The 13,626-nt window shown below is 43.0% G+C and overlaps 3 long non-coding RNA genes across 4 annotated transcripts; 2 read left to right on the top strand and 1 right to left on the bottom strand.

Moving 5' to 3' along the window:
• The first annotated feature begins 3,156 nt into the window (after window positions 1–3,156).
• Window positions 3,157–4,867, top strand: LOC124650227. The gene is made up of 3 exons (XR_006986909.1): window positions 3,157–3,241; window positions 4,252–4,317; window positions 4,641–4,867. It is a non-coding gene; the product is annotated as an uncharacterized LOC124650227 (long non-coding RNA).
• A 1,562-nt stretch (window positions 4,868–6,429) lies between these two features.
• On the top strand, window positions 6,430–8,324 carry LOC124650225. 2 transcript variants are annotated; one of them, XR_006986908.1, is made up of 4 exons: window positions 6,430–6,630; window positions 7,523–7,635; window positions 7,853–7,949; window positions 8,074–8,324. It is a non-coding gene; the product is annotated as an uncharacterized LOC124650225 (long non-coding RNA). The 2 variants fall into 2 exon arrangements; XR_006986907.1 differs by having other exon boundaries at window positions 7,853–7,976.
• Window positions 8,325–10,172: 1,848 nt separating this feature from the next.
• Window positions 10,173–11,401, bottom strand: LOC124650224. Its single transcript, XR_006986906.1, has 2 exons — window positions 10,549–11,401; window positions 10,173–10,466 (listed from the first exon to the last, which is right to left on the bottom strand). It is a non-coding gene; the product is annotated as an uncharacterized LOC124650224 (long non-coding RNA).
• Window positions 11,402–13,626: the final 2,225 nt, after the last annotated feature.

Here is a 13,626-nt window from a genome sequence, read left to right as displayed (position 1 = left end):
CCGACCCAGAATCACAATGAATTCCTTTCGCCATAGAACTGTAGTGTTCTTGGCTTCTCCCAGCTCTAGCAAATCCCCTTCACCAGCAGGGTGGTCAAGCTTCAGCGGACCATACCCATCCATAACTTGATCCACCCGGCAACAACGTAGCCATGTGGAACCAGGTACTGGCGGTAAGACATAGCCGATCGCCTCCTTCAGCGATAAATAGCCCATCACTTTGACATGTAGCTCACAAGGTGTCGACTCTGTGATATGATCCACATGGTAGCGAGGAGCCATCTGCGGATCCACATCAGCATCATCACCCGGTAGCTCCGTGGAAGCCACGCTGCTTTTCCGCTAAGATCCCTGGCCGCTAGCATCGAATGCAGCTTCTTCTATCTGCGGATTAGCTTGAGGTTGGATGACCATTTGGGAGCTTGATATTATCTGCCTCACTTGCTCCTCTAGCTTAGAAACACGTTCTTGAATCACATCCTTTTTACCTCTGACAGCTTCTATCGGGATATTTCTTTGTTTCTACAGGAAACCTAATACAGTACGGCTTGCCACCTGGTATGGTTCGTGTTCGTCCTGGGTGTTCAGGATTCCCAAGGGCGCGTGCGAGCTCGTCCTTCTCTCTTTCGGGATGGAACTTCCCCTCTTCAACTTCCTTTGTAATATTTCTAAAGGCTTCGATGGGAAGTGGGTTTTCCTTATGTCTTGGTCTATATATACATTTCCCTTGTGAGTTCAACGTGCCCCCATGCGCGTAAAACCAATCCCCTGACCGCTGGTTCCATTTCACTACCTCTGGCTGGATCCCATTAGCAATTAGGTCGTTCTCCCATTTCTTCCACTTAGGCCGGCCTGCCTTGTAGCCTCCTTGCCCCATGGTATGGAAGTACATCATGTTAGCAGCATTTTTCTTATTGGTGGCTGACCTTTTCTTTGCCCTCTCCGATGTCTTGTACTTCACAAATTCCTCCTAGTGGTATTTTATCTTCTCATAGGGGCCATTGAAATCCGGAGTCTTTGTTTTCCTTGACAAACAAGTTGTCCAATTTCTTCTTGTAGCCGTTGAACTGTACTGCCATCTTCTTAAGAGCCCACTTCTTGACTCTTTGTTGTACGATATTCAGCTCCGGATCCTCAGGGTCTGGCCTGTCATTCTCACATTCAGAGTCAGTTGGCTCCGGTAAGATGAAATTTACCAGGAGCTTCATAAACATCAGATTTTTGGATCTCGTGTCGACATAACTAACTCCTTCCGCATTTGCAGGTTTCTTCCTTTCTTGAGTGGTGATCGGGATGGTGTCCCTAACAATAACTCCACATTGACTTACAAATTTTTTTGCGTGAGCCTTGGGAGTAATCAGTTTGCCATCTTCAGCTATTTCCATGATGGTGCACAAGACTCGGGTTCGGTCGGATTCGGACAAACGCCGAGGGGAATTTTGCAAAATCACGCCTCCGACAAGTTTGGCGTGACGGAGGGAGTAGTAATAGAAACTAGATTATGATGTGCGCCTTGGCGCACGATCCCGTGAAATTTTTATTAAGTTCACATTATATATATTTATAAACATCAATGATAAGCAATCATTAAATAAAAAGTGAATAACTACTTGTTTAATTTTACTGGAGGGAAGAACAGAACATATCACGTGTCTCGCATCAGTCTATCACTTTCCTGGGCTGTCCTACATGCCGCGTGTCTCCCGTGGTACCAACGGCGCAACTGGGCAAAATTTTGATGAGGGCGGGGCAGGCCTATGTGGCGGGACTCTGACGGGCAATTTCCATATCGGTTCGTCCCTTCCTACCATGCCGTGCCTCCTTCCTGCACGGGCGTTGCGGCATCTGTTTTCAAGTATGTATACATTGGCTTGAAGAGTCCAATCAAGTAAAGATATAGTATAATTATTTTGAAAACCTAGTAGGCATGACAAAAAAACAATTATTTCAGTTTGTTAGGAGAAATTCAATAATTATTTGAGGTAAATTTATCATTGGATTTCCCTCTTTTTAGAGTGGTTTATCTTATCTTGAATTCTAATTTTGATTATTTAGTAGGCATCACAAAACAATTTTTTCGGGTTTCTTAACAGGAATTCAAGAATGACTCGGAGTAAATTTATGAATGGATTTCTATTCTTGTAATGATTCAAACACATCTCACGGTATGATTGCTGCACCCTCATGGGGCTCTCACAGGCGTTTGGATTTTGGGCCGTCCGATCGAGCTGACGTGGAGCGATCTCGGCCGGCCGTTCCGTCCAGGGCGTGAGGCCCTCCCGTGAACCCGCATTTTATCCATGGGTCGCTAAAAAGCCCGCTCGGCCCGATGTCGCGCTCCACCAATCCCTCGCTTCCGGTAGGAAACCTACCCAATCCCTGGCCGCCTCGCTCGTTCTCCTCCTCTCTCCTCGCGCCCGCATCCCCGCCGCCGCACACCTCTCTTCCCTCTCCTTCTCTCCCTGCACTGCCGGTTGAGAGCGGGAGCGGCGCCGCCGCAGGTGGAGCACGTCGCGAGCGCCGAGGAGCGTCGTTGCCGGTGGAGCCGCAGATCCGCCGTCGTCCATCCCGGCCGCTTCCTTGGCATCATCTGCGGCCACCAGTCACCGTCGTCTCCTCCTCGCCTCGTCCACCCGCTCGATGCACCGTAGATCGGACGAAGATCCGCCGTCGTCCGTCCCAGACACTTCCTCGGCATCGGCGGAGGCGTGCAGGATGGCGGCGGGCACCGGCGTTGCAGTATGGCGGCGCTGGGCTGTGGATTTGGTTGAGGTGATCTTCCTGGCCCTCTTTTCCCCTCCTTTCGATTCTTCTTTGCCTGGCACCGTCCTGCCGGCCGTTTTGGCAAAGTTTGTTTGGTTGCGATTCTCGAGGACGGCGCTCTGCTGTGGATTCGGTTCTTCCGATCTTCCCGGCCCTCTTTTCCCCTCCTTTGATTCTTCTTTGCCTACCACCGTCGTGCCAACCGTTTTGGGAATGTTCGTTCTGTCGCTTTTCTCGCGGACGATCCCGTGTTTGCAGACCTTTTCTCTTCTTTCCTTGTTCTTCCGCCTGGATTTCCGTACTTCTTCATCCTGGTCTTCGCAGTCGTGATTACTCAGGCATGTTCTTTCCTTAGCCTTGAAGCTTACCCATGTCCTGTTTTTCGTCTTTGCGGGTCCTCCCGTTTCGGAATTACCACGTCGGGTGGATGCGGCTGCTTTTGTTGGCCTGCTGTTTGGTTTGAATCTTGATGACTTTGGTCTGTTCCATCCTCCTATTTACCGGTGTAGCTGCCGGTTTATGTGTATCCATATATCGATAGAGCCAAAGAAACGTGAGTACGGGTAGTAAAGAACCACACCTAATTAATCTGCTGAAATATAGCTATTCCCTTATGAAAGTAGTTCATTCGTTCCTTAGTTTACATCTTGGTGTGCGAGTACGGATACATCCGTAGGAAGAGAGGTAGTGTCCTCTGTTCCATCCTCGTGCGTTTGATCAGGTCGAAAATAAACCCTCTGTACTAATTGTAGCCACACAGTGATAGATGTACCTGTTTATTTCGCTGGTCAGAGATCAGCCCATATTATCTTATCTTAGTTTCCATCAAGGTGTGTGGAGGATAGAGAGACGTGGAGAAAGAGAGGGGGAGGAAAGATGATTTATTTCTAGCATGAAATTACTGTCTTTGCTTCGTTTGCTGGCTTGTAGCTCTGATGTTGTCTAGCAGATGTTTTACTTGGGGGATAGATGTTGTCCGAGCTTCGAAAAGCCAAGTTGATTAGCAGTAGTGTGGAAATTATTAAGTTGTAGAGGTACGATAAAAATAAATAAAGTAGCCATATAATTCTCGGGTAGTACCGGTAACGTGTTCTTATGATCAAGACTAAAGTGGTTTGCATGGTCTTAGCCATGTTTCCTAAACTTCTGAAATGAAAAGTTGCCTTCACAAATTAGCAAAAGTGAGGCAATCAGGTTGTAAACTGTACAACTATGGTAAAATTCATTATCATGTTTTTATGATTAAAGTGCTTTAAATGGTCTTAACCATGTTCAATTAAGTTGTAAATTGCACACCTATGATACAAAAAATTGTTTGAGAAGTACCGCTTTATTTTTTGTGCTTGCTTGGGTTCAGCTAGAACTTAAAATCATGGGCTTAAGCAAGGGAAAAAAAACTGAAGTTGCTACCATGAACTTAAAATCTTGTTTTGATTTTTTATTTCAAAGTTTATATAGTGTGTGTAAACATTGGATTGTTTGGTGCAGATTTTAATGACGGCTTTGCTTGAGATGGTCATGGTTTCAAGCCTAACAGAGGCTATTGCGTCCAAGGTATCATGTGTAACCTGATAGTAGCTACTCCTAAATTATCAGATCATGTCTTGTGTCTATGAGTGTAGATTATCATGGTCTTTCATTAGCAGTCTTACTTTTGGAAGACAGTGATAGTTGTGATCGGCAATCTGATTGTCTAAGAGATGCTAAGAGTTGAAAATCTTCCAACTAAGCCTGATGAACCATTGTACGATATGTATGCTTGATAAGTTTTTCCTTCTAATATGTGTAGCAGAATGAATTCTGGGCATTGGCTTGTTTAGTAGCAATTCCTTGCAAAATTATTTCTATTTAGTATCTGAACTGCATGGTGTTACCAGGTTACAACTTACCAGAACCTGCAGATAGTGACATGATGCTGGCAGGAGGACTGCAATTTCCAAAGGTTTAGGTTTACTGTTATGAGGAATAGAAAATGCTGAATTTTGCAATTATATTGTGTATTGCCTTCTTATAATTAAATAACGTGTTTTTTCGAGGACTTCTTGTGGTGCGATTAAACCTTGTTTTTGGCACCTCGCTGACAAAGATTATGCCGCTGTTATAAGCCCGTCCGGGGATGATCACAAAGCATCACCGGTTGGATGGGTTTGAAGGTATTTGCCGGTTTCCAACTTTGCATGTTTGTTGCCTTTGACTACAGCCTACGGTTAATACAGGAAAAAAAGTTCATCAGAATGTGTAGGACTTATGATTAGCAATCTGCAATATTTTAGCGTTTCCCTTACTATCCATTTATGTGTTTAATGTATTAATCTTTTACACCAAAGTACTTGACTTTAGTTGCAACTTTGGTGTAATTTATATTCGGAGAATTTACTTTTATTCTATAGTTGAGTGTATATGCTTTGATCTGAGGAATTTTGTATTTTATTATGGGTGGTGAAATTTGGAAATGGTCTAATATATTTCATCGCTTCGTGAATTAGAATTCAGTAGTATTCTACCTTTTATGAAAACATTCAGGAATCACTGCTCTTCGCATTTTCATTCATTAGTCATTACTTGAGAATATAATGTATTAGTTTCTTGACCTATTTTTATGTAAAGCTAGATGGGTCATATGATTATTCGTGTTGGGTGAGATGAACTTCGGTTCCGACATTTGTGTTTTCTTTTGCAGATTCTTTACAAGGGTAGTAAATATCCAAGTTGTTAATGTTGTTATCGGATTTCCCCAAGAATGCTGAAACATATGTCCACAGGGTATGCATATAATATATTGGCATTTGGATTTTGGTGTTCGACTATGAGTCGTTTAATTTTAATGATGCATAAAGTTTGCTGAATAATCCTCTACTAAGATGATGCGTAAGGCCTTACTATTTTAGTAGACATTTAAAATGAATGTGTCGGTAAACATATCTGCATGCTCACCACTTCATACATGTATGCATGCTCACCCTTGATTGCATCCCATTTTTTATTCAAAGCCAAGGTGAGGTATTATGCTTGGATGCTTACATTATTTCCCCTTAACTTTGCTCAAAGTTGTTTCTTTACTTTGTAGAACATAAGGGACGGAGGTGGCCGGTGTCTATTAAACTTGTTTGACGCTGAAACATACTATTCTGATCTCATGCTTAACAAGTTCATTATATGCCACCGCCGATCTAAGTGAAAACTACCATAAATAGGTAGGTGTTTTCTTCTTATAGTGTTCTAGATGATAGGTGATAAGTTAGGTTAGCAAGGAAGGATTAATCAACCTTTTCGTGAAATGGTGTGCATAGAAAATGTCTTTATCGATCGACACTTCTAATTACTCTTCAATATTATATCATTCATATCAGCATAAGTTGATCTGAACATGTTCTAAGAATAATAAGTCAAGCCCATAATTTACTTGGTTTTGTGTGGCTTTGTTCTCCATTGCTTGGTTAATTCTTATTTCTAGACAATTGATTCTGGACTTATTGAGGTTGTGCTATTTCAGTCCACACATGAGTTTTTTTATAGTCGGTACTATACTTTACATCCTTTACTCATAAAATGGGAGGTGGTTACTGTTACCAGCCTAGGTGCAAACCGGGATTCCGATATAGTGGACCTTGTTGTCCTGCTCAAGGATCCAATATCGGTTTATCGATTTCGAGTGCACATCTGGATATTGGATTCAACTTCTATATTCTTTGAAGTTCAAGACCCATCCCTCCTTCCTTCTAAGTCTGACACAGTTTCTCAGTCAAAAATTAACATGGATCCATGATCAAGATATCCATGTTAATTTTTGACTTGCACTTGCATCTGATCGGATATGCAATTCCAGTCATATGCCTCCTTTCTTGCAACTGCCTACAGTTTTGTCAGGTAAATATTTGTTGCATCCATCTTCCTTTATTTTTCAAGACCCTTATTATGCTTTACGTAAATTACTGACTTCCTTGGCCAATGTTCTCCCCCTCGTCTTCATGGGATGAGTCTCGTGAAGTTATGGGGATCTTGGTACTCACTGTATTTGTTTTGTGCATCTGGTGACACTGATTGAATTGTTCAAAGTTTATGTCTTATCTTGATCCTTGAAACTGTTAATTACATTTAGAGGACAAATATGTTTTTAGTATAAACTTTGCGCAAAGTTGACCCTTTTTACTCGGTTATATTGAACCCCTACCGAATACTTAACTTGGGTTTTCTCCGATTGAACTCTTTCTAGAAATGTGTTCGAAGCTATCAAAATAAAGGATTTTTCATTCCACCTCCACATGCAGGCTATTTAGGTAAAAAAACAACATTAGAGGTTTTATGCGATCGATCACAAGATGTTCTAGGGTCTTGGTTCCTTTTTTGCGTAGATATTATAATATCAGTTTTAACAGATTTGCAAGGGGATTTCTACATGTACATCTGGGAGTAGTTTTGTCAATGAGGTTGTTCTTTTTCATGAACAACGTAAGAAGTATGGTGCCGAACACAACTAAGGTTGAATGCATTTTACTTTGGTTTAAGAACTAAAGTCTGAAATGAAGTAATTGTGCCCATTTTGGGTAAAATATCATGACATGAGCGAGTACCTTAATGGAATGTTATTTCTTAAAACATCAGAACTTGTTTCCATAGAGGGTGACATATATCAACCAGCTTATTGTTGATGTTGGGCATCAAACGCCGTGCCTTGATCCATTTGCTGGCATGTTATTAAATTTGTGACCTATTGATATAATGCTCTTATTTTTCTATTGTTGTTTGTTGTTTTCCATAGCGTGTGGTGGTATTCACCATTATGTGGCTCCATGGTTGGTCCCGTTTGGTGCCCAGCTGCTCGATGTTGTTCTTCGATGATTGTATGAGAAATCCTCTGGCTGGCTTCTGAAGGTACGATGCATCATTCTGATTAGTTTATCTGACAGTGAAGTATGTGTTTGTGTGTGGTTCTTGTGATCTTGCATGATTTGAATGTTCAGTGAGCGTGTGAAGTGAGCACCAGATCATATGATGTTTGATAATAATGGTCTTTTGTTCCTGATACATCAATTGGTGAAGTTGTAGAAATATATACTAATGTAGATGTTTATTGCTTTGTTATTTTCAGAAACTGATGTCATGTTCACATGTTAGAACATGGATAGGTACTTCTGGATTGTCCCTAAATCCTGGGCAGATGCATACCAAAGAATTTCTTCTAATTGGTTATCATTTCTACACTCACCTGCATGGTTCACATTTTCTCCTAAATACATTTTCTTTGAGAAAGATGCATGTCGCATGATGCTATTGAGTTCTGAATTGTGCATGGGTTGTTTTTTCATGCAGGTTAAAATTCAGGTTGAGCTGGTTAAGCCTCCAAAATATGCAGCCGCGGGGGAGAAGCTGACCTTTGCTGGGTACTCGGGATGAGCGTCGGAAGATGATGAGGAAGAAATCCTAGACAAAAAAAAACATGTTGCACTAGGCAGGTGATTGCCGTGTTACAAACAGAATCTAAGTTTGCTTGCCACTATAAACACCGGAACTCACTCTGTTAGGCTCTTTGACCGTGCAATGGTGCTTCTTTGGAAACTTCATATTAGCAATGTCACTGGCATCTTATCTGATTGCTGCAATAGGCCTTTCTTTTTTATAGAGTGCCATGTTGTTTCTAGGAAAAATCTGAACATACTCTTTACAGTATATAAAGAAAATGCATGTTGCGAATTCTACGGGGTCGTGCGCCAAGGCGCACATCTAAATCTAGTACACCTAATTTACACGTATCACACACGCACATAGAGAGCAGCACACTTTTCACTTCTCACACAACCTAATCCGCATAAGTGCATCACTGCATCAGCATCCCAGAGACCCAGAGTTACACACTCAGCACTCTTGGTTCCGACTTGCGTCCTTTTGCGGGAAAGGCTCAACTCACTTTCCGTTTACGGTTTATCCTTTATCCTTGCTCTCCTGTGAGCTACTGTCGAGTCAAGTCCTCAATTCCGGCCGCCGGAGCTTCCAATCGACGCAGTTGGTTGTCACCACCGTGCCGGAGAGGATAACGATGGTCTCTGGAAGGCCAAGGACAGCTCCGGAGATGGCCTCGTTCTTGGCCTGGGTGGAGGACGGAGCGGGAGGTCGAGAATCGAAATGAACCTAGCCATGTCGTCGGAGGGGAGCTGGGGCTCTGAGCCGTCGTCAGAAGGGCCCACATCTCCGAGTCGCCGGAGGGGAGCTGCGGCTCTAGCTCGTCGTCGGAGAAGGCGCCGGAGGGGAGCTGCGGCTCTAGCTCGTCGTCGGAGAAGGCGCCGGAGGGGAGCTGTGGCCAAGAGAGGTCTGAGGTGCGGGGGATTTGGGGACAGTGTGGGATACTGAGCAGCAAGAAAATATTGGAGAAGAATACTTCAAGCAATGAGGGGTGGAACCTATATAGGGATGATTCCAGTACATGGAAGAGAGAAGAAATGCAAGCAAATCCAAATTGACTGGTATGTAACTACTTCTTGCGCATCTACTATGAAGTTGTGTACTGAGAGTAAATTTCTTTTATGCTGAAAGGGTGCAAGAGATCAAAATCTGAAACTAAACCTAATTCCACTGTTAATTTGATAGCATGGAAACAATTTTATGTTGCAGTTCACTTTCAGAAGCAAATATTTATAACTACATTGTTATATCTGCATGTTAATTAGCACCTCTACACTGAGAAGAACAAAGAAATAAAGTTGCAGGGGGGAAACCGTGATATTCTGAATTTTGCTTTCAGATTGACTGAGCTGATAAAATTTATAACATGAATCAGTGTAAGAAAGAAACCATGGATTGCGAGTCGAAAGACTAGTCGAGACTAGTCGACGACTAGTCTACGAGTCGCATTTGCAAGGTCGACTCGGCCTGTCGACTCGACTCATTTGATGAGTCGATCGAGTCGATCGACTAGTCTTGACTAGTCTCGACTAGTCTAGGTTTGTGAGTCCGTCGACTTAAAAAATGACCCCACATGTTATAATTTTTTCCATTCTTTCCTCCCATTCTCATTTTCCCCAGTGTTTCCCCATGAAACCAAGATCGAGAGACAGTTTCCCTCACTCATACCCAAAAGCCAAAACACATCTTGGTGTTCTCTCCCTTGGCCGCCGCCTCTGCAAGAACCTGCCGGCCATTGGAAGGAATTGCCCAGGTTTTCCCCCACTCCCCTGTCCCCAACCTGTAGGCTGCTGGTTCATGGACAAGAGGAAGGCCTTGGCCATTGGAAGGAATTGCCCAGGTTTTTCCCTTGTCCCCAGCCTTATATTCTATGATTTTATCCTAAATTATATATTTTTATTAAACATGAGTCTTGCTGAGTCGAGACTAGTCTAGACTAGTCTACGAGTCGCTGGCCCAGTACGACCGGTCGACTCGTCGACTCGCAAACCATGAAAGAAACACAACAAACAAAAGAGTCGATAGGTAGTCCTCAACACATACTGATTACATTACAATTATGGAGAAAAAAACATGAACTACACAAGAGAACTGCTGACCACAGCATAACATGAAACCAAGTACTGATGAAAAATTGATGTATCATAGGTGCACTACTATATAGACAGTGTTTTCTCATAGTGCATCAGATCTTGCAGGTTAACATGAAACTAACGGCTGATAAAACTCTTCTAGGTAGCCTGAGCATCGAACATCTGTAGCTATCATATGCAGACATCTGGATGTAGCTGCTTGAGATCCTAGTCCTGCTATTAATTTTGAACAATCAGATCTTGTTTTTTCTAAACCGGTAGGTATCAAGAGCTAAATAATGAATAGAAAGCTGACCGCATTAGTACAAAAGCAAAACACCTGTTATCCAGTACTGACAATGCTTGCACCTCAGTCATATAAACTCTGCAGGCACCAAAAACTCCAATAAAAGGGGGCATGTAAAATATACGGAGAAATAGTAGCGTTCATGCACTCCAGCGACCGTGGCACGGTATGGTGCCCCAGCCATACCATGCGCAAACAGCTCACCCGAAGAGCTGCACAAATCTGTGTCTGAAGCAGAGAGCCGGAGCAAGGACGGACCAAAGCGCTCCAGGTACGCCAGCACTTATAAATTTACACAATGCCTATTTAAGAAACATGCACAACCCATTTTTCGGTGGTATAGAATACCAACAAAACCCAAGTCTGAGAGTTGCCTCCATTGGTGAATAAATTAAAATGTAGGTAGTTTTAGACAGGGATGCCTAGCTCTGTACCAATTGGACAAAGGAAAAAAGATTTGGCGTGTCATATACCGAGACCAACAAATTGATATGTATATGTTCTGAAAACATCCATGACAAGGATACTCAGCAGGGGCAGTGTAATTTATTTGTTCAAATGCAACATGGCAGTACTGTATATCCCACAACTTGGCATATCGGTAAGTAGAGACAGAAACCTAGCCACTTCCACATTCTGCACTCAAATACGATACCCATAAATAGATTATGTAGGTCCTGAAATATGATTTTCCAAAATCTAAAGCAAGTTCAATTTTCATGAGGTTTGATGTAAATTAGTAAATAGACACATGCCTGCGAATGCTCTCCGAAGAATGTAGTTTTGGTATGTCAAGAATTTTCCGAGGCTGTGATCACACTTTCATATTAGCAATCTCAGGGTACAAATTAAACTTCGAAGGTGCAGATTACCTCCCTTCAATAATTTAAACTAACCTCATACTCATGAATCCTCAGCATGCCGAATTGTGACAGATAATCTACTGCTGCTCCCAATGCAATAGCTTCTCCAATGGCAGGAGTCCCAGCCTCAATTTTTTTCAATATACAACATAGTTAGAGACTTAGAATCAAACAAAAATAGAATCTTACGTGTGTCCTTTTTAGCTGCACAACATGAATTAGAGGCCAACATGTAACGACTTTAAATAAGGGATTTTTTTTTGAAGAAAACAAGAATAGAAACTGTAGATCGATTAAAACTACAACAAATATTTACTCCTGCAAACAAACCAATTGGTGGTGATGGTCCATTTGCTATAAGAGGTCACACCAATTGGCTATTTGGGATAGCCAATTCTAAACCCCGTAATCAAAACTCAGCAGAACAGAATAAAGAGAACTCTTAAAGATCAAAGTATGAGCATCCCTCCTCTGTTTCGAGCAACCATACGACATAAAGTGCAATTTGATTAAATATGTACATGCTACACTCATGTCAGATAAGTGCACCTTATCTCTAGTCAGACGAACACTTGACAAAGATTTTGGGTACAGTGGTGATCATATTTGTAGTAAGATAATTAAATATGGTTGTATTCTAATGACATGTGCACAAAGCTAATGTAATAATTTTGAAAGAAACCTATCACAAAGCCACTCGGTGATCCGAAAAGAACCAAATTGGAGGTTAACTGACTCCGCCTTCCCAATTTGTGATGGATTAACCATAGGATTTCTGACTGATTTATCACTGCTTGAAACAATTACCATTACTGTCACTTGAATCTACTCCCCCGGTCGTTTTTAATCGACGTGGAGGAGTTCAGTGCATGCACCTAGATTAGTGCAGTGACCGTGTGTCGATTAATAGGGAATAGGGACCAGAGGTAGTACCTGCCAAGCCTTAGTAACTCAACCATCATGCTTAAGGAGAGCCAGAAGATTCCTCGAAGACCCCTTTCGTTGAATAAACTGGAACATACCCTTGGAACCCAAGGAGTTAGCTGCACGCTGGGTTCTGTATTCCTCATCCACTACAGAAACAATATTTGTGTTGAGATCATACACCTGTTCCCCGGCTTCTCCCCTGCAAAGACAACTGAAAACTGTAGCATGGATGGCCTCCACACTCTGATTAGTATTGGGAACTGCTCGTATGTAGTAAGTGGTACTATTGTCTACTCGCAATCTGAAAAGCACGGTACCACTTCAGAGTTACTACTCTCCCAAGTCCCAATGCAAGGCGCTTGCGGCCGGAACCCGACAGGCCTACCGCCTTGCCGAATCATTCCATACTCCACCTAATCAACCTCACTGTTTCGCATAACCGTGACTGCCTGACTGTCCCCTTCTCTTTCTCCCGCCGATGCATTCCTCTCCTCCTATCAGTGGTGCTCCTTGCCCTTCTGAATTCTCGATTCGTTCTGACCCTATACTCTAGTTCGCAATTTGTTGCCGCTTTCTGTCAATTTCTCGCATACAAGTAAGGGGATAATCTAGCATCGGAGGGGCAGAAAGCTTCGAGATGTAAGGAATGGGCCATAAGAGGTGGCCGCTAGAGGTGATTGCGTCCTCGTCGACCATGGCGGCGCAGTCGGTAGGCCGGGGCAGGGCCAACCCGCTGTCTGAGCTGACCGACTGCTTCAGGTCGCTGGGAAGCGAGGCGCGACCGTGGATAGCAAAGTAGCCCATCCACATCGAGGCCACAGTAACCACGACATTTGGGCGGCGGTCTGATGGGAATGTCCGCGCCGGAAGGAGGGCCAGGCTCTCAGTGATGTAGGCGCTGGCCAGGCTCGAACCCATGGCACTGGCATCCTTCGAGCAAGCGCAGGTATCCTCCTCATGTATAGTTCCCTTCTTCCCCTAAACAAAAGTATAGTTCCCCTCTTGTTACATGTTTACACAGAAAATATCGATTTTGGTTAATTCCTGCGATATTTTGGTCAAAGATTGCAAATGCTTTTGAGTTTTTTCCCAGTGATGATTTTTTCCTCACATATACTGATGATGATGCGGACGTCGTGATGCTGGACGATATGTGACTCTGCTATTATTCACAAACTGAAGCAGCTTATAGAATATAAAGCAACTGATGAAATTTGTGTGCGATTCCCAATCACAGCAGAAAAATGCTTCAACTAAATCTATAGCGTAGCTCTGTAGCTCACCCGTGAGGACAAAC

This window comes from Lolium rigidum, chromosome 4 (assembly GCF_022539505.1).
Source record: "Lolium rigidum isolate FL_2022 chromosome 4, APGP_CSIRO_Lrig_0.1, whole genome shotgun sequence".
Lineage (NCBI taxonomy): Eukaryota > Viridiplantae > Streptophyta > Magnoliopsida > Poales > Poaceae > Lolium > Lolium rigidum.
The sequence above is the reverse complement of the archived record's forward strand: the minus strand, read 5'-3'. Positions and strand labels throughout refer to the sequence as shown.